The sequence below is a fragment of the Podarcis gaigeae genome (assembly GCF_964106915.1).
Source record: "Podarcis gaigeae genome assembly, chromosome: 1".
NCBI classification, from domain to species: domain Eukaryota; kingdom Metazoa; phylum Chordata; class Lepidosauria; order Squamata; family Lacertidae; genus Podarcis; species Podarcis gaigeae.
In genome coordinates, this window is record NC_139678.1 from 77,544,307 (window position 1) to 77,562,906 (window position 18,600).

At 42.6% G+C, this 18,600-nt stretch overlaps 1 protein-coding gene across 1 annotated transcript in view; it reads right to left on the minus strand.

Moving 5' to 3' along the window:
- EPS8L2 (EPS8 signaling adaptor L2) overlaps nucleotides 1-15,000 on the minus strand; it is an 84,830-nt gene extending 69,830 nt beyond the window's left edge. Inside the window, exon 1 of the mRNA XM_083756793.1 lies at nucleotides 14,249-15,000. The gene's annotated coding sequence lies outside the window, so the exon portion shown is untranslated. The remainder of the gene's footprint in view (nucleotides 1-14,248) is intronic.
- Nucleotides 15,001-18,600: the final 3,600 nt, after the last annotated feature.

Below are 18,600 nucleotides of genomic sequence, written 5' to 3' on the forward strand. Positions count from 1 at the left end.
GAGATTTGGTTAAAACATCTCATCCAGTTACAAGCTTGATCTGTCAGTCACACAAACCCACTGCACACCTGTAGAATCTCTGCAGAAGAGGGAGGCAAGATTGTGAGTGTCTGTGGCATGCTCTTGGTTCCCCAACCACAACCTTCTTGAGGGTTCAGAATGCAATGTCTGACTCCAGCTACAGTGATAGAGGAAACCTTTTCCCCCCACTGCTGTGCAGACAGAGCAAGTGTGGAGTAGCAAAAAACGAAGGCAATGTGAGTAGCAAGCCAACTTCTCACCTCCCTCTTATCATTGTGAATGCAGCAATTACCGGTACTTTTTGCAGAAACACACCCATACATCATTGTTCATGGGGTTTGAGACTTCCAGCTCAACACAGGGGTGGCTACTTTCCTATCCTGCCAGTCTTTCATTTTTAGCTCTTGCTCACATCCTCTGTGTATGTTTGGATATTTGCTAACAATCCATACTCAGTTGTAACTTGGCACATGCTATGTCCACTGGGGAGTGGCACTTTAACAAAACAAACAGGCGCTGCTTTGGCTAGGCTGGTGGCAGGACTGGCACACAGGCGTTCTGTGTTTGAAGTTCTAGACCGCAGACCAGGTAGCGGCTTTAACAGTTCCAGACACAGTTTTGCACCCAGTAGCATCAAGTTTCTGAAGGAAATCCTCTCGAGAGCACCAAAGGAGCAGGCAGCCTGGGACCAAGACCTTGTGATGAAGATGAAAGAATTGTAGGAAGTTTTTTTAAGGGAAAACTGACAGGAAGTGATATAACCATATCCTGTCCAAGTATGTACTCAATGGTTAACTCTCTGGTGCTGTGATATGGAGCCTGTTGTATTACCAGAACAGGCCAATATTTTTTTGTATTGCATTGCTAGATGGTGCTAAAAACATTTCATTAGGTTTGTGGGTGTGGCAAGCTTCCCAAACAGAGCCTGAGCCCCAAAAGGAGAGAACTGCCTTTCTAGAGGGGTCAGCCATGTTAGCCTTTTGCAGAAAAACAAACAAAACATTGTGGCACCTTAAAAGACTAGCACATTTATTACAGCATGAGCTTTCACGAACTACTGTCCCCTTTGTCAGATATATGAATCACTTTCCTGAGCTTTAGGTATATACACATTTCATGGGGAGTGGGAAATTTTGGACAGAGAAATCAGAAGGAAATGAAACACAAAGGAATATATTGTATGGTACTCATATGACCTTGAACACAGCCCTTGATCTCCACCCACCCTACCACACACATTTCATGGAAGTCAATGGGATTTCAGTGCCTTAATTGTCCCTGCTTGTCGCAGATTGTGGGAAGAGAGGGGGTGAAAGCAGATACGTATTGCTATAGTTCTAGGGCAGGAGACTCGGTTCCTGCATGATGGCAGATATTCCATGTGCTGTTGATGAATCAAGTCCTGTGTGTAAAGCAGGAGGCAGAAACCTTCCATGACAGCACACAGCGAAGGAGGCACACCCTTCTCATAACCCCAAGTCACGACTGGCTCCACCATTCCCTAAAGCAGCATGAACTTCTCTCCCGAACACCAGGAAATGTAGCTGCTTCAAACTCTAAGCAAACCAAGTTCAGGCTTTTATCTTTGCATTTATTCCCTGGAGAACCATGACAGTTCACAAAACCCAAGCCTAGTAGGTGTGGTGGAAGAATAAGAAGGGGGGGAAAGGATGGGTAATTCCATCTCCTTAGGAGCAAAAGTTTACCTTGGTGTACCAAGTAGCAACCATGCAACACTTCATATTCAGTTCAAGAAACCAAAAATGAATTTATTACGGATCAAGCATCCTGGAGAGATTGATGGATGGAACACCTTTACAGCACAAAATTTAAGTCCATACTTGATTCTCAGTTGTTCACTTCCAACATGCCAGTCTGTGCCCACCAAAGTACCTGTATCCTAAGAGTAGACCTTAAAATAGAAGCAAAGGCTTGAAGCTATCTCCATCCTTCTTTTGCCCTCTCTTTCTGGGGTGGGCAAGAGAATCTGTTTATTCCCTAGAACCTTCCATTGCCAGACTTTCCTGCACCCCAACACACAAACAAACACCTCTTTTCCCAATTGCTAGATTGAAAAAATAGATTGAAACCAAAACCTTTCAGCTCATAGTCAAAAGGCTACCTTAAATGCATGGCCCACTTTTTAAAAAATGGCCTTGTTACATTAACTGAGTCAAGTAACACCTCACTGCAGTAAAACTGGAACAAAAAATGCCTTCTGAGGGAGGTCTTTTATTCCAGGGTGTCAGGGGTCAGCAAACTTTTTCAGAAGGGGGCCATTCCACTGTCCCTCAGACCTTGTGGGGGGCCGGACTATATTTTGAAAAAAATATATGAACGGATTCCTATGCCCCACAAATAACCCAGAGATGCATTTTAAATAAAAGCACACATTCTACTCATGTAAAAACACACTGATTCCCGGACTGTCCACAGGCCAGATGTAGAAGACGATTGGGCCGCATCTGGCCCCCGGGCCTTAGTTTGCCTACTCATGTGCTACAGTGTGCAACACACTGTCACACTGATCATGGTGGGGCAATGCAAATGCGAAACAATGATATTCTTCCTCCAGGGAGCTCAAACTGCAGGAATCCTCCAAATTCTGGAATATGTTCAGAGCATTGTCCATCACAGCAGAAAATGCTGGTGCAGGTATACCCTTTACATCATGCTATTTCAGCCTTCTCCAACCTGATATCCTCCAGATGTTTTTGACTACAACTCCCATCAGTCTCAGCCAGTATATGACAGCTCAGACTGAAAGCAACTAGAGTTCAAAACATCTAGAGGATGTCAGGTTTAAGGTGGCTACACTACTCACAGTAAGTTAAAACCCACACCAAATGACACATTTGTTCTAATGTATTGTTATAACATTGAAATTGGTGTTTGAGACACTGGCTGTGCCCAGATACCACATTTTTATCATGTTAGTAATGAGCCTAACCTTCACTGGACTTGCAAATGTGGAGAGGAGGAATTAAGAAGCGTTTGCTTCCAACTTCCAATTTCAGTTTGTGCCATTTCTGTTATGCTCAACCCCCAAACACAGTTAATTTTAACTATGGGCTATTTAGACAACACTGCTACATAAGCCAGTTTGAAGTTGGCTTGTTTTAAACAAACCATAGCTAAGCTTAAATATCATTTGTCAGGTTCAGATGACATAACAAGCTGAAAATGAAAAAAAGGAAGTGAAAACGCTCAACCACCTTCTTGTAGCAACCCTGGAGGGCCGGGGGGGGGGGGGAGAGAAGAGTTTCTGAGTCTAGGGGAGCAGGAGGCTACGCTTGTTTCCATCACAATAAACCATGGTTTACTGTGATGTTTGAGCTGAAGCACTCTGTACTGCAAAATTCATGAGCTAATTTGACTTTGTCAGAAGGCAGTAATCCTACCCAGACATTCAAAATCCTTCACCATTCTCCAGGGTTCTGCATGGGGGGGGGGAGCCTACATAAAAAAGAGAAGCCTCCCTGCTTTCAGAAGTCATCCCCATAGGTACTGGAGAGAGGTGGGCATAGTGACCGGGTAGCAAGGGGAGGTGGGTGCAAAGTTAGCTTGCTTGTCCACTTTCCCTCCTGATTTGAGGGACTTAGAAAACCAGAAGATATGTAGTGTATTCATCCTTTGTGGGCATCCCAGAGGAAAACGGGTGCCAAAAGTATACGCATTTGTCAAAAAAGCAGGAAGTATGATGATGGGAGTTTTGAGGGAGTAGTAGACAAAGATCCAGGAAGTCAGGCCAAGAGTGAAGTCTGAGAAAGAATTATTTTTACACCAAGCACGCAGTCAGGCTGGAATAACCCACCCAGGGCAGCCACAAAAGCTTTTAATCACTGCAGAAAATGTAGAAAAGGGTGTAGTTGTATAGCTAGTTTGACCTCCCTTCCTGGCTTCCCCACCCACAATATTTGGTGGTACTGTGCAGCTCAATAAAATGAGAAAAATGGACTGGGGTGTACATTTCCTGCCTTTCTGTCCAAAGTGATAGAGGTAGCAAGGGATGGGAGTTCAGGGATGGTTCAGATTTTAGTGCAAACCTACTTAATTTGCACTTTCATACACAATATGCAAACCAAAACTGAACTATATTGCTCTGAATTTTGGGACCTGGTCTCCAACTAAATAATGTATATATTTTAGAAAGAAGAGTGCATAAAATGCATATATTGCAGGAAATAACATACAAAATGCATTAAGGAAAACTGTTAGCAGTGCCTACTACAGTGTATAATATTGGCATGTCTAAATTATTTTATTCCCAACCACCACATCTTTATCTCCCCCTCCACTCCTTATAATTTTTAAAAAGTTTTTATTAAGGTATACACAACTAGTAACAAAGGGATAGAAAATGAAATGTTTGTAAATCCAAAATATTGATGGTTTAAACTATTATTTACCTGTATTCCCCAGTTTAAACATCCTAAGTCATTATATATCATGTTGTAATTGTTACTGCTCTGGTTTTCTTCAACAACTCTGTCTACAAATTCAAAATTTGTTTTCAAATTTATTTTACATTTTATTTAATTATTGTTTTTTTACTCAGTTGTTGGATGTGACCAAATTTGTATTTCTAGGTGACAATATTTGCTTTTTTGATAATGAAAACCAATAAAAAATAAATAAGTAAACTATCTATGGCATTTCAAACTGTGGAGGGCATTAGGTTTTTTTGTTTTGTTACTATGTTATGCATTTTTGTGTTTTTATATTGTAATCCACCCTGTGATGTTCAGATGAATGGCTGTATAAAAATTTAATAAATAAACTATTAATTTGATTTATAAATAGGAGAAACTGTTTGCAAACTGTGTATCAGGCAAAATTGCATACAAACATGTGTATATTTGCACAAAGTACACAGTTTGCACAAAAAAGCTGATGAATTTTCCTGAGGACGTTTAAAGCAAAACTACAAACTAATGCAGAAATGTAGAGATATTAATTTAAGACAAGAAAGATAAGGAACTAGAGAAATGGAAACTGACAGAATAGTTTTTCCCTACAGACAGAAATAAGGGATGCGGGTGGCGCTGTGGGTAAAACCTCAGTGCCTAGGACTTGCTGATTGCAAGGTCGGCGGTTCAAATCCTCGTGGCGGGGTGAGCTCCCGTTGTTCAGTCCCAGTTCCTGCCCACCTAGCAGTTCGAAAGCACCCTTAAGTGCAAGTAGATAAATAGGTACCGCTTTATAGCAGGAAGGTAAACGGTGTTCCGTGTGCTGCGCTGGCTCGCCAGATGCCGCTTAGTCACGCTGGCCATGTGACCCGGAGGTGTCTCCGGACAGCACTGGCTCCCAGCCTCTTGAGCGAGATGAGCGTGCAACCCTAGAGTCGGACACGACTGGCCCGTACGGGCAGGGGTACCTTTACCTTTACCTTTAGAGACAGAAATAGGGACAGCATTGAAGGACTCATGGGTTCCCTAGTAATTTAAAATTCTACTGACCAGCCCCATGGATCCATTGCTGTGATATCAAAAGGCAACCCGCTGAAACCCCAAAATGTGTCCTTAAAAAAAATGTGCCCTACACTTTTACATTTCATCCATCTCCACTTTGTCATGTGGCCTCCCAGAGGGCTGATCCTGGGCCAGTATTCAATATTCAAAAGAAGTTAGCCAACCCTGTTTGACAGAGACTGTTGGATGGCTGCAAAAAAGGGGGAAAAACTTTTAAGAGCAACAATATATCGGATGAAACAACATGCAGTATTGAAATTAGATTGTTGGTAGATACAAGCACTGTTTTATTTTCTGAATACAGCAACCAAGTGTGGAATTTTGTACCCCCAGAACAAAACCCACTGAAAGTGATGCAACAGATTCTGTGAAATCAACAGGCTTCCAGGGATGAAATCAATCCCTGATATTAGCATGTCAGATTATAAACTACCTAGCACAGATGTGAGGTTCTTGCAGATGTGGACAATTTAGCAGCACTCAATCATCATTAGTATTCTCCTTTAAGCAGGAAGTGGAATAGTAATGCTGCTTTCAGATGTCTGGCATCCAGATAACTTTCTGTAGCCAGGAAACCAGTTCCACCCCTCCTCCCTATTTATTCCTCAGTACCAAATCTTGGTAAGAGAGTAATTTTCATTGGACCGCTGTCCATGGAAATGGTTAAAATGCTTCTTCTCCCCACCTGCCACATAGTTCATTACTATCTCCTCCCCCCCCCCACTGCACTCTAAATCATGACACTGTTGCAATTGGGGGGTTGTGGGAAGAGACACAAAAAACAGATATAAAATAGATACAAGATAATTCTGTTTGGAAAAAGAAAGGCTAAACAGCATAGATTCCAAGTGCAATTGGCCATCTACACTCAGAGAAACTGTGCAGTCTATATCATGGGTTAAATTGATGGGTTTTCTGAGCTCTGGATAAATGTAACCTGAGAAGGGAAAACGTGAGATGAGGATGCTTTGTTTATGATGTCATGCAAATACTCCATAAAAAGTGAGTAAACGAAGCATAGGTATTTCACAGTAAATGTCCAGTGGTCTTCAGGAGACCATAAACAGGAACCAATAAAAATTTGAATGATAAGTAACGTAAAACACAATAATATTCTAAAACCATACACAACATACAAACCCTTTCCCCTGCATCAGTTTAAAAGTTATCTCTTTAATAAATGGGACTTTTAAGATACAGTAACAGATTTGAATCACAAAGCTGGTATCCTCCTGTCGCTTGCATTAAGGGGCAGCTGGAAGAACTGTTGCGTTTCAAGATACCCAACCAAACACATACCTGCTTCTTCACCATACACCTACTACAGTTGCAAAACAAAATATGATTTTGTAACACACTTTCGACTAAAATTGAAAGCATATTTTGCTTGCAAAAGCAGAGGGTTCTAATACCAAAAGCGTCTGGGTGAACCATTTCCATAAGGCAAAAAGTCTCCGTAGGTAATTTCTGCTGCAATACTGAGTCACTATTAATACAGAAACCTATTGCAGACAACCAGCTTTTCCTGTTCCCTCAACACAAACAGCTTGCATAGTGATCATTCAAGTGCTATGAAGAGTAAGAATCTTCCACCCTAAGTCTAGCCCATATATCAAGAATTCTCCAGCCATGCCATTCAGTTTGCGCTGTTCGGCACTATCTTTTCTAGCCCTGCTTCTCCCCTTGCAGAGGATTTAGATGGACATGAAAACCAACTGAGCAAGCAGCAATGCCTAGCAACACAATGAAATGGGTTGTCTCCAGCTTTGTCAAGCTCAAAGCAGACACACTGAAATCAATGCACATGACTAACTTGGGCACTTTGGCCAGATGGTTAACAAGTCCTGCTGGCACAACAGGGTTTCTCTCCTGCTCCCTTCCTCCAGCCTGCAAATTGGCTCAGGGTTCGATAGGAGCACACACACCAAAACAGAGTGCAGGGGGAGGAGAAGGGGGATCATTTTGCCTGGCAAGCTGAAATGCTTGCATTGACGGAATTCCTGCTACAGTACTCTGAATTCCTGCCCTTAATTTCAATAGGCCTACTCCGAGTTTGACCAACTTTGGAAATAACCGAACAGTTCCCATGCCTTTTAAGAATTATGTAGAAAAGGAAACTGAGCTGGTTTTCTCATACTTGTGCCACTGCAACATAAGCTGGGCTTCCTAAAACCCCTCTGCCATAGAACTAAAGGGACCAGAGCGTTGTCCTTCATTTCATCGTATCCAAAGAGTCTGGCCAGGATGCCGCTTATTTTCACTAACAAGTGATGAAATTAAGGCTAGATGGCTGCACCCTTGCATTTATCTGAAAAGGGCTCAGTTCCAAGCAGCACCTGCTTGTATAGTATCTGTTGCTCCACTGCTCCTAATTATACTGTTGGCTACCAAATCCACAATAACTGCCCCATACATCTTGCTGCCTGGATGTTTGACCCCCTTAGGCATAAGCTACAGACCTCTTTAACAGGTCTCATCATTTCTCTCCCGATATACTATCACAGAAAAATTAGACTACACAAAATGGATCATGTATAGCAGCCTTCCCCAACCTAGTGCCCTCCAGATGTTTTGGACTGCAAGTTCCATTAGCCCCTACCAATACAGCCAATGATCAGGGAGGATGGGAGTTATAGCCCTAAGCACTGGGAGAGCACCAGGTTGAGAAAGGCTGCTGTATAGTAACAACTCTTACCCATCCCAGCCAAGGGACTTTTCCATCCCAACAGCCTTGAAAGCTGTACATATCAGCCAGCCTGTACCAAATCACTCTTGGCACATTGTATATGTTTTTATTGATTTTATTTTGAATTGTGTTGCAACCTAGGCTCCTATGGGAGGAAGAGCAGGATAGAAATGGAATGAAATGAATGAATATATGAAGAATTCATCCTTTCTTCTTCATGAGACCTACTAGAAGCTATGGATTTGTTTAGACTGGCTTTGAATCACCACCATCTCATTTCCCCAAACCTCTAGCTTGCCTTCCTATTGGACTAGGGCAGCCAGATGCAAAGGACAACAGAACCCTTGCACCTCAATTGTTGTGCAGAAGCTACCCAGCTCCAGCAGGTGTTGCTTCTACATGACCCTACCCTCTTTTTTAATTTGGCCACCCTGAGGTTGACCCCTTCATATTTAGCTCCCTATCTCCTGCATAGCTCTAGCCCACGAGACATTTCCCTCGATGATTCCTCCATGTCAGCCAGTCATTATTGTTCCAACAAGGAGTCATACAACAAGAGAAGAAAGTAGTAAAGCAGTAATAATTACGACAAAACAGATATTCACAATAGCAGTTAAATTTAACCAATTTATTGCACTACTGAGAAGGTGGAAAATTGGCTTGGACTTTAGACGCTACCAAGGCAAATCCCACCACTGCTAATAGGGCCACTCTATAATGAGAAGTCAGCAGAAAATCAATGTTCTGCAATTAGATTTCCCCTCAAGGGCTGGATCTAAAAATGTTATGCAAACTGCAGGGGAAAATAGGACAAGAAAAGGAGGTGTGTCCCATACAAAACCACTGCCACAAGGGCAGCCTGTGTCAACCCGCTGGTAAGGACAGAGGGGCTGGACGGGCAGAATCCTAGAGTCTGGCCATATTGCTTGACCTGCCATTAAGCAGAGAAGCTGAACCTGAAAAGACATATGTTTATGATGCTTTCCTCCCATGTCTCTCTTCCCCTGCTCCCCCCCCCCCCCACAACATGTTACACCCTGACTCTCTTGCTTTTCTGAGTCGTTAATATGAGTGGGATGTAATGCTTCTGTAAGCTCTACTGAAATTAGTTTTCTTGAACCATAAACAGGGCTTGGGTAGGTGAATTTCTTGATGGTTTGGACCCAGCAAAATGGTTGTTGTATCCTGGCAGTCTTTCTAGTTTAACTAAATATGCTTCTGAAGAGGAACAGCTGGACACACTGCAAATATTACACATATTATAGCTTGCATTAATAGGACAGTTGTTAACCATCTGACTACTACTGTCATTCACAAAACTAATAAAACCTATGTGTCATTTGTTGTGAGAAGAGCTTTCATCCAAGCCTTCAAGGGTAACAACTTGGATTAACTCTGAAATTCGTATACCTTCTAAACAAAAACTACAAGCCAAGTGACAAAATGGCAAGAGCTGGCAATGTCTCTGGAACTTGGCACAAACTTGCTTCTTGTTTCTGTATCTGTACAGAAAAAGAACACAAACACAGTGGAAGGCATTGCTGATGACACACAACCACATTTTTCAAACACTAGTATCAACTACATACACTGAAAAGGGGCTAGTGGTGAGGTGGCTAATTGTGGCAGTCATAGAATTATAGAATCTTAGAGCTGAAAGGGGTCCAAGGATCATCTAGTCCAACCCCCTGCAATGCAGAAATCTCAGCTGAAGCATTCATGACAGATGGCCATCCAACCTCTGCTTAAAAACCACAAAGGAAGGAGAGTCCATCACCTCTCGTGGGAGTCTGTCCCACTGCCGAACACCTCTGACTGTCAGAAAGTTTTTCCGAATGTTTACTCGGAATCTCAATTCTTGTAACTTGAAGCCATTGCCTCAAGTCTACCCTCAAGAGCAGGAGAAAACAAGCATGCTTCTTCTTCCTTATGACAGTCCTTAAGTTATTTGACGATGGCTATCATCCCCTCCTCTCAGTCTCCTCTTTTCCAGGCTAAGCATACCCAGCTCCTTCAAGCAGTTCTGGTAAGGCTTAGTTTCCAGACCCTTGATCATCATGGTTGCCCTCTCTGCACATGTTCCAGTTTGTCAATATACTTTGGACACAGTATTCCAGGTGTGTTCTGACCAAGGCAGAATAGAGTGGTACTATTGCTTCCTTTGATTTGGACACTATACTTCTGTTGATGCAGCCTAGAAAAGCATTAGCTTTTTTTGCTGCTGCATCACACTGTTGACTCATGTTAAGCTTGTGGTCCACCAAGACACCTAGATCCTTTTCATATGTACTGCTTGTAAACCAGGTGTCCCCCATCCAATATTTGTGCATCTAATTCTTCCTGCCTAGGTGCAGAACTTTACATTTGTCCCTATTGAAATTCATTTTGTTAGCCTGTGGCCAGGTCTCCAATCTGTTAAGGTCATTTTGAATTCAGATTCTGTTTTTCTTCTGCAGGATTAGTTACCCCTCCCAGTTTGGTGTCATCTGCAAATTTGATAAGCATCCCTTCAATTCCTTCATCCAACTCATTTATAAAGATGTTGAACATCACCTTCACATGACTGTCATTTGGGGTTAATTGGATACTTTATTTCAAACCTGCAAACATCACAATACCCACTCTATTTGAATTATGACTTGCACTCCACTCTTAGAACAAGGCTGATGTGAACTGAAATGAGCAGATAGGATGAGAAAAGTGTGCAGGTGTATGAGAGATCTGCACATTCTGTGTAAATCCATTTAAATTCTGTTATCTGGGATTTGCAAATGCTCATCATAAACAGACTGATCATCTGTGGTTTTCTTAAAGCCCCATGCTGAGAGACACATTTCTCAAATGAACGTATCATTTTTAAAAAATGTTCCAGATATCAAAGGTACAAAGCAAACTGGCATAAAAGCCTGCTTTAAAAACCAAGGAAGCAAACTTGACCCCTAATAATTATTTAAAATGTAATCATTACGTTGGAACAATTATGATGTCAGATGACAAGACAGCTGCCTGGTCCCACCTACCTGTCAAAGTTAGCTGTGAGGTGGGGAGAAAAAGACCTGACCCACCTTCCTGTTATGGCTCACCACTGATTAAAAGCTAGAAAAGATTCATTACTGTGTTATCCATGTGTACCCCAACTAATTATTAGCCATTGTTCATATTTCCATAAGTATTTCTCAAATGTAGCCAGCTTGGTAGTCATCATCTCATTCAGTCTTCTTTTGCAGACTATGCACTAAGCTTAAGAAATTTATTTATCAAGGCCATCTGGGAACTTCAAGGCTGAGCAGGGATTTGAAGACAGGTTCAACACTCACTTTCATAATTTTATTACCATGTTTTTATCTGTCCAAAGTCTAGACTACTCTGGCTTTCATAATTCCATGTTCATTTTTTCATCTGTCCAAAGTCCACAGCATGGATCCTTTGAGTGGGATAGCTTTCGGGACTTGGGGGTTCCATCCCCAGTGATGGCACCAGGATGGAGGCTCCCTCTGAGGTTGATCTAATGACTTATTATGTTTAGTATTAACTGAAATTCTGTTACTGTTTTTTAGATGAATTTATATTCAGCTCTTCAATATAAAAACATTTCAAACAGTTTTGCCCAACAATTTAACGTGGAAGGTACTGATTCATTAAAGCTCAAAAGGAAGGTTTGGACAACAGCCTGGATTGAAAGGATTAATGACTGGGAGTTGCTGCATCATTAAACTTCAGATAACAGACTTGGATAACATCCCGGATTGGAATGGAGTCAGAGGAAGCTGCGCTGGTAAAAAGGCAGTTGGAAAAATATATATTTACAAATAAAGCTGTATTCGACGGATGAAAGGATATATGACATCTGACATGATTGAGAATTGTGGAACCAGGGACGGAGAATTTTAAAGCATCAAAATCGAGATGTGGAAAATATGGAAACAACAAGGAGAGGTGGAACTGAGATGTGGAGATATGCTTCAGAGGTCCAGACCATGGGGAGCTCCGAAAAATTAATAATTTGGATTATAATTTGGTCTTTTTTATTTTAGTTTTTTATTTTAATTGGATTGTGATTGGATATATTAATTGGATGTTTTTATTGGAAAATTAATAAAAATGATTTAAAAATAAATAATAACATTTCCCACATAAGTTCCTGTCACGAATTATGAACAAGTTTTATTGCTTGAATGAGTGATGCAAGATCCAGGGTGAAAAGTCAGACGGTCAAATGCCAGGTAGTCCCTTTCCACATTGTACGTCTAACCAACCGATAAAACCACCTGTTTGTCTTATCTTGCCATGTGGCAAGGAACATTTAATGACACATTAGGGGTGACCAAGTGGTGACATGGTCATCTGTATTCACCCTAAGAGTGACCCTTCACATTAAAGCAGTGGCACAAGTGCTGCCCAGTAACTTCTTCCCAGGCTGCTGCAGCAATACTTAGTGCCAAAAGTAATCATATGGACTATTCCCAACAAATTCCATCTCTTCCTCCCCATTGGGATATAACTGGATGGGTAGGAACGGCACACCACCCTTACATCATGTAGTTGTGGCTTCCAGACAGTAGCAAGGCAGTGGGTGGTGAAGCCATGGGGAAGGAGCTCCCACACTGTTGCAGTAGCATATGAAGAGGGTGGCCCTAAGCTTTTGTTTGTAGTCAGTGTGCAGGTCGCTCTGATATATCCTCCCCTCCATGCACACTATTGCATTTTACAATCCCAGCAGATTCCAACCTCTTGTTTTATAACAGGTCCTTTTAACCTAAATTAGCAATCGACTGGGACTTCTATGTGGACCATCCTTTCCCCTAGACAATGGAAGAACTAGACCACAATACTGTGAAACAGCCTTTGCCAACTTGATGCCCTCCAGATGTTTTGGCTTATGCCTCCCATCCGCCCCACCTGATTGATGAAAATGTTCATAACATTTTGGTAAACTGGAAGCTGGAGCAATTATAACTCTTGTTAATATGGCATTCTATTCACATGATTATAGTGTGTCATGTGGTAAGCACAAAAAATCCAAATATCCAGAATGGATCAAACTTCTTAGGACATCTTTACACATTGTACATGGGCACAAATCCCCAAATACATGTCATCAGTGTAATTTTTGAGCAACATCCAAATGCATAACTTGTGACTTCTTACAAAATGTGTATGAGCAATTAGCATGAACTGAAAGGACGTGTGACATTTGTGTATGAAATACAAGTGTGCTGTTAATAAACAATACTCCCTTGCATCTCTTTTGTACTTGGGAACTGGATCCAGAGTACAAAATGTAAAAAGTAAGCAATGACCCTCGGCAGAGTAACTTGAAATTTGTGAGTTAGGAAAGAAAGATCTGGTATGTCTCTGTTTACACTTCCAGGCAGTTACTCAGCATGGAAGAGCAGTCCTGCTGCTGCACATTATACAAAATTGCCCTAATTAAAGCCAAGGAACAATTATATCCAAGTGCCCCACTTGTCTGACAACGCAGTGATTAGTTCCCAGGGTTTAATATCAGGCAGCATTTCAGAAAGCTCTAAATTAAGATGACTTGCATTTATTGAGAAGAATTTGTACCAGTATTTTCCATACTTCAGCAAACACACCCACCCCAGGCCACTGCCAATATGATTTCACTAAACTAAAAACAAAACTCAACCAACATTTTCCCATGGTCGTAAGTTTGAGGTCCACTTCACAAAAGTGCAGCCAAGCAGACATAAAAGCAGAAAGAAAAATACCCAACCAACTTTGGAATAAACTTAGCAGAGTGTCGATGAAGCTGAGCAACTGATAGCATAGCTAGACTTTGTTTTCTAACCTAGGAGTCTTCCTTTGCCAAAACAGCACTCCCTGCTGGACCTTTCCCATTTGGGCAGAGATGGTGTAGTACGCCACAAAATAACATGGAGAAAACCCTGCTCCTTCTCCCCCTAACTTCTTCCAGAGTTTTTACCAGCCCTCCCTTTCCCAAACACACTCCCTTCCTTACGCATGGGAAATATTCTTTGGAGGCTCCGTCGTCAAACGCTGAGGAGCAGGGGGGGAGGGGGGGAGAAATTAAAAACAATTCACTTACTTTTCCCTCAGAAGCCAGTTGGACTCTCCCAGTTTCCTGGGTCCTCGTAATTCCTTTCCCACTGAGCGACTCCCTTCCTCTCAGTCCAGCTTCCCTGCCATTCTGAAATTGGGGCTTCCTGCTCTGCTGGGCTCAGCAAAGGGCTTCCCTGAGGTGACCGCCGACCTCCCGCCCAGGGGAAACGGTGCCCGGGGCTGAGATGGGGAAGAGGAAACGACCCTCTCCGTTCGTGACGGCTCCCTCTTCTTCTCGCTTCTCCTCGCCCTCCTTTCTCCCCGTGCAGACCTCGCAGCTCCACTGAGAGCAGGTGGAAGCGCTCCCTCAGCCCAAGCAGAGGAGGAGGGAGAGGTGGAGCCACCGGCCAAAAGCAACAGGTTACTATATAACCAGGAGGCTCCGAGTCGGGGCGCCTCCGAGTTGGGTATCTCTGCTGACACCTGGTGCAACGTTGGAGAAGCAGGACTGAGCCGCTGCCTGTGGAGACAGGCGGCAGAGGGGGCTTTATTTTTCTTCCTCTCCGAGACTTCGGCGAGAAAGGAGGTGATTTTGCTTCAGGTTTTCCTCCTTCTCCCCGCCCCCTTTCAGTTTGGGGAAGGGAAATGAGCGACCTGGCGACGCTGTGGGGGAAAACAAACCCACGTTTGTGAAAGGCACAAGCCGCCTCTCCCCGAGCTGGCGGCTGTCTGGCAGGCTCGCTCTGTCTGGCGAGATGTTTATCCAGCCAGAATCAGCCGGGCTCGGCCTGTCCTGGCAGCGCAAGGGTGGAAAATCTGTCGCGAGTTGGAGGGTGTGGCCACACGCATCTCTCCAACTCGGAGAAACAAAATGCAGAGGGAGAGAGTTTCACGGATTACCCAACTTTAGCAAGATGGATGGACTTGGGACTCGGAATATATCCCTTCCCCCCCCCCCCCCTGCAGCCACTGACTCAAATGCCAAAGAGCACAGCATAGAGCTCAGCAGTTTTGTTGCATCGATAACGTGGAAGTGATAGGTTGTCTCTCTGGCTTGCAAGGGAGGGAGAGGGAAACCAGGAAAAGGGAGGTGCTGGGGTAGATAAAGTACGTTTCTGTACTTCAGTTTGAAACGGGTGGAAACACTTCCTTTGGCGTCCGGGGGTCTTGAAATGGACCCAGGGTTTGAAGCAATATACTGTGTGCCCAAACAGAAGTCCCAGCTCAAGGTAGCGCGTGTTTCCTCGGAAGTAAGTCCCATCAAGTTCTAGGAAATTAACTTCAACGTGCATAAGATTAAGAGCATTTTCCCTGCTCAGCAATTTGCCAGTGGGGTCTAGCACAATGCAACACTCATAACAATAGTTAGGTGGTGAGATTTTTGTCCCAACTTCTGAACAAGAAAATATGCTGCCTTTATGCAGAATTGGACTACTGGACCACTTAGCCTAATTATCAGCTACTTCCGTTTGGGGCACTACTGTGCACTTTTGTGCATCATGATTTGGGCTACTCTCAAAGTGTATAGTGGCTAGACTAAAAACAGAAAAAAGGAAATACTTTTTTCATTTTGGGCACTATAAAAACGTGGCACACAAAGCACAAAGCTAGCGCTGAACATAGTCGTTTGACAGAATTAGACAAAAATATGGCAATTAATAGCCTGCAGAAGCCAAGACAAAACTACCAATGAACAAGAACTCTAGAAAGCATAGAAATCATTCTGCTGTAGGCACATGCCATTTTGCCTTAGAAGCAGATTACAGGTTTACACATTTCTTTACAATTAAACAAATTGTTACTAAAAAGTGTAACATAATGAATCAGACTGTGTAGTATCCCAGCTATGGTTAGCACACATGGCAAAAGTGCTAAGTTTTCCACGTTTCATTGTGAATGTGATGTACATACAGCTTGTGAATGTAGAAGTGAAATCCAAGTAGGAAAGTGTGATGTGCTTCTCTTATTTTCTGCAAGTAAAGACTTCGCAGTGCTAACACACAGCTTGTTAACAAGAAGCAAACACAAAGTCGTTTCTTAAGGACACTAATCGTGTTTTGTGTTAAAGCCAAAAAAATGCTGACTTCTTGAGGAATGCACTTTATTTGTGTTTCATTTCCTTTTATTTTTGTTGGGCTTACAAGCAAAGAAACAGTCTGAAACAATGTAGCCTTATCTCTTCAAAATATCTGAGGGCATTAAATCCCAGGAGATGAATGTGCTATCAGAATTTTAGATCAAGCTGACAGCCACCTCAAGTTGTGTACAGAACAAGTGCTTTTTATTTGAGGCATAACCACCACGCAAATAATGATCTCAACTTCTGGGGGGAAATGTGCTCATTTCATTTTTATTGTATTTTTCATTAAAACTTGCTCATCCTGTTTCCAGAAGGGTTTGGCCTTTTAATTATACACTCCCAAGAGCCCAGCATGTTTAGCAATTGTTGTTTGTGACTTTACCATGACAATTTATGCTCATGCTCACAAAAATGGTCTCTAACAAATACCTCCAGCAGGTCAGGAGTAGCAGAGAAAAAAGATTCAGGCAGTGAACTAGTTACCTCTGCAGCTCAGTTAAAATGATTATGGGCAATCTCACATCAACATATAGGGGCTTCCTCTATGTGTGTTCATGACATGTGGCTGTGTAGACACATGGGAGAAACAGATCATATAAAGGCAGTCTAAACCCACTGAAATATATATGATTAACATTAAACATGAATCCTAACTATGGGTGTAGACCCATTGACTTCAAAACAATGGGTTGTATCCAACTGCCTTTCCTCAGATCTGCTTCAGAGGACTGGGGGACCCTTTGGAACAGCATGGGAGGTGACATGCAAGCAGGCTGCAAGAAAACATATGAACAGAAGAGCCTGCTGGATCAGGCCAATGAGCCACCAGGTCCAGCATCATGGTCTCACATTGGCCAACCCAACCAGATGCCTGTGAGAAGCCTGCAAAAACTCCTGTGGTTTTCATAAACATTACTGCCTCCAACAGTGGAGGCAGAGCACAGCCATCATGGCTAGTGGCCATCAATACCCATCTCCTTCATGAATTTGTCTAATCTTTTAAAGTCAGCTAAATTGGTATCCATCACTTCATCCTGTGAGAGCTTCATGGTTTAACTAGGTCCTGAATTTTCCAACATTCAGCTTAATTGGATTTCCACAAGTCTTAGTATTACGTGAAGGAGAAAAACTTTCCCCTGTCCACTTTATCCATGCCATTAATAATTTTATAAACTTCTATCATGTCACCGCTTACTCTCCTTTTCACCAAACTAAAAAGTCACAGATGCTGCAACCTTTCCTCAGAGGGAAAAAATCGTAAGAAGGAGGAATTCACAAAAATGGCCCACCTCTTCTACTCATAGAAGCCTCTACTGGATCAAAAAGCCTTCTATCAGTGCCACAGAGGGACACAAATGGATACAACCCAATGTGTGTGGGGTTTTTTTATTCCATTTAGAATATGGTGACCAGTGAGCTATTGCCAATGTTATTTCACCATTGAGAAGGAAAATGCAAAACTGAAACATTATTTTGTGTCCTGGGTGGTCATGGGATCTTGTAATATTGCAATCCTATGACATTCATATGAAATACCAATTTAACTTAATAGTAAATATTTTTAAGTAAACATGCTATGCTGTAGGATAAGGTTGTTAATAACTGATTCTAAGGATCTCCCTTTTGCATGAGATAGTATATACAACTAACTAACTAACTAACTAACTAACACACACAGCGGGTGGCACTGTGATCTAAATCACTGAGCCTTGGGCTTGCTGATCAAAAGGTCAGCGGTTTGAATCCCCGCGACGGGGTGAGCTCCCGTCCCAGCTCCTGCCAACCTAGCAGTTTGAAAGTACGCCAAAAAAAAGGTGCAAGTAGATTAATAGGTACCGCTCTGGAGGGAAGGTAAACGGAGTTTCCATGCGTTGCTCTGATTCCAGTGTTCCATTGCGCCAGAAGCAGCTTAGTCATGCTGGCCACATGACCTGGAAAAAATGTCTGCAGAGCGGACAAAGGCCAGCTCCCTCAGCCTGTAAAGCAAGGTGAGTGCCGCAACCCCAGAGTCGTTTGTGACTGGACTTAACTGTCAGGGGTCCCTTTACCTTTAGTATGTACATAGTAGGTGTGAAGGGGATCACCAAAGATATGCAAATAAATGTGCATCACTATGCATCAGTTTATTAACCACAAACTATGAGTGGTGACTCAAGGGTGGGGGAGCACTATGTCAACTTTGACTTCCCACACATTCCCACCCACCCAATTCTCAGTACATAGAGAGTTGGAAGGAGTCAACCATCACTACCATTTACAGGCTTTTGGCTGAGAAACTGAATTCATTCTGATAAACTAGATAATCCTGTTCTGCTGCG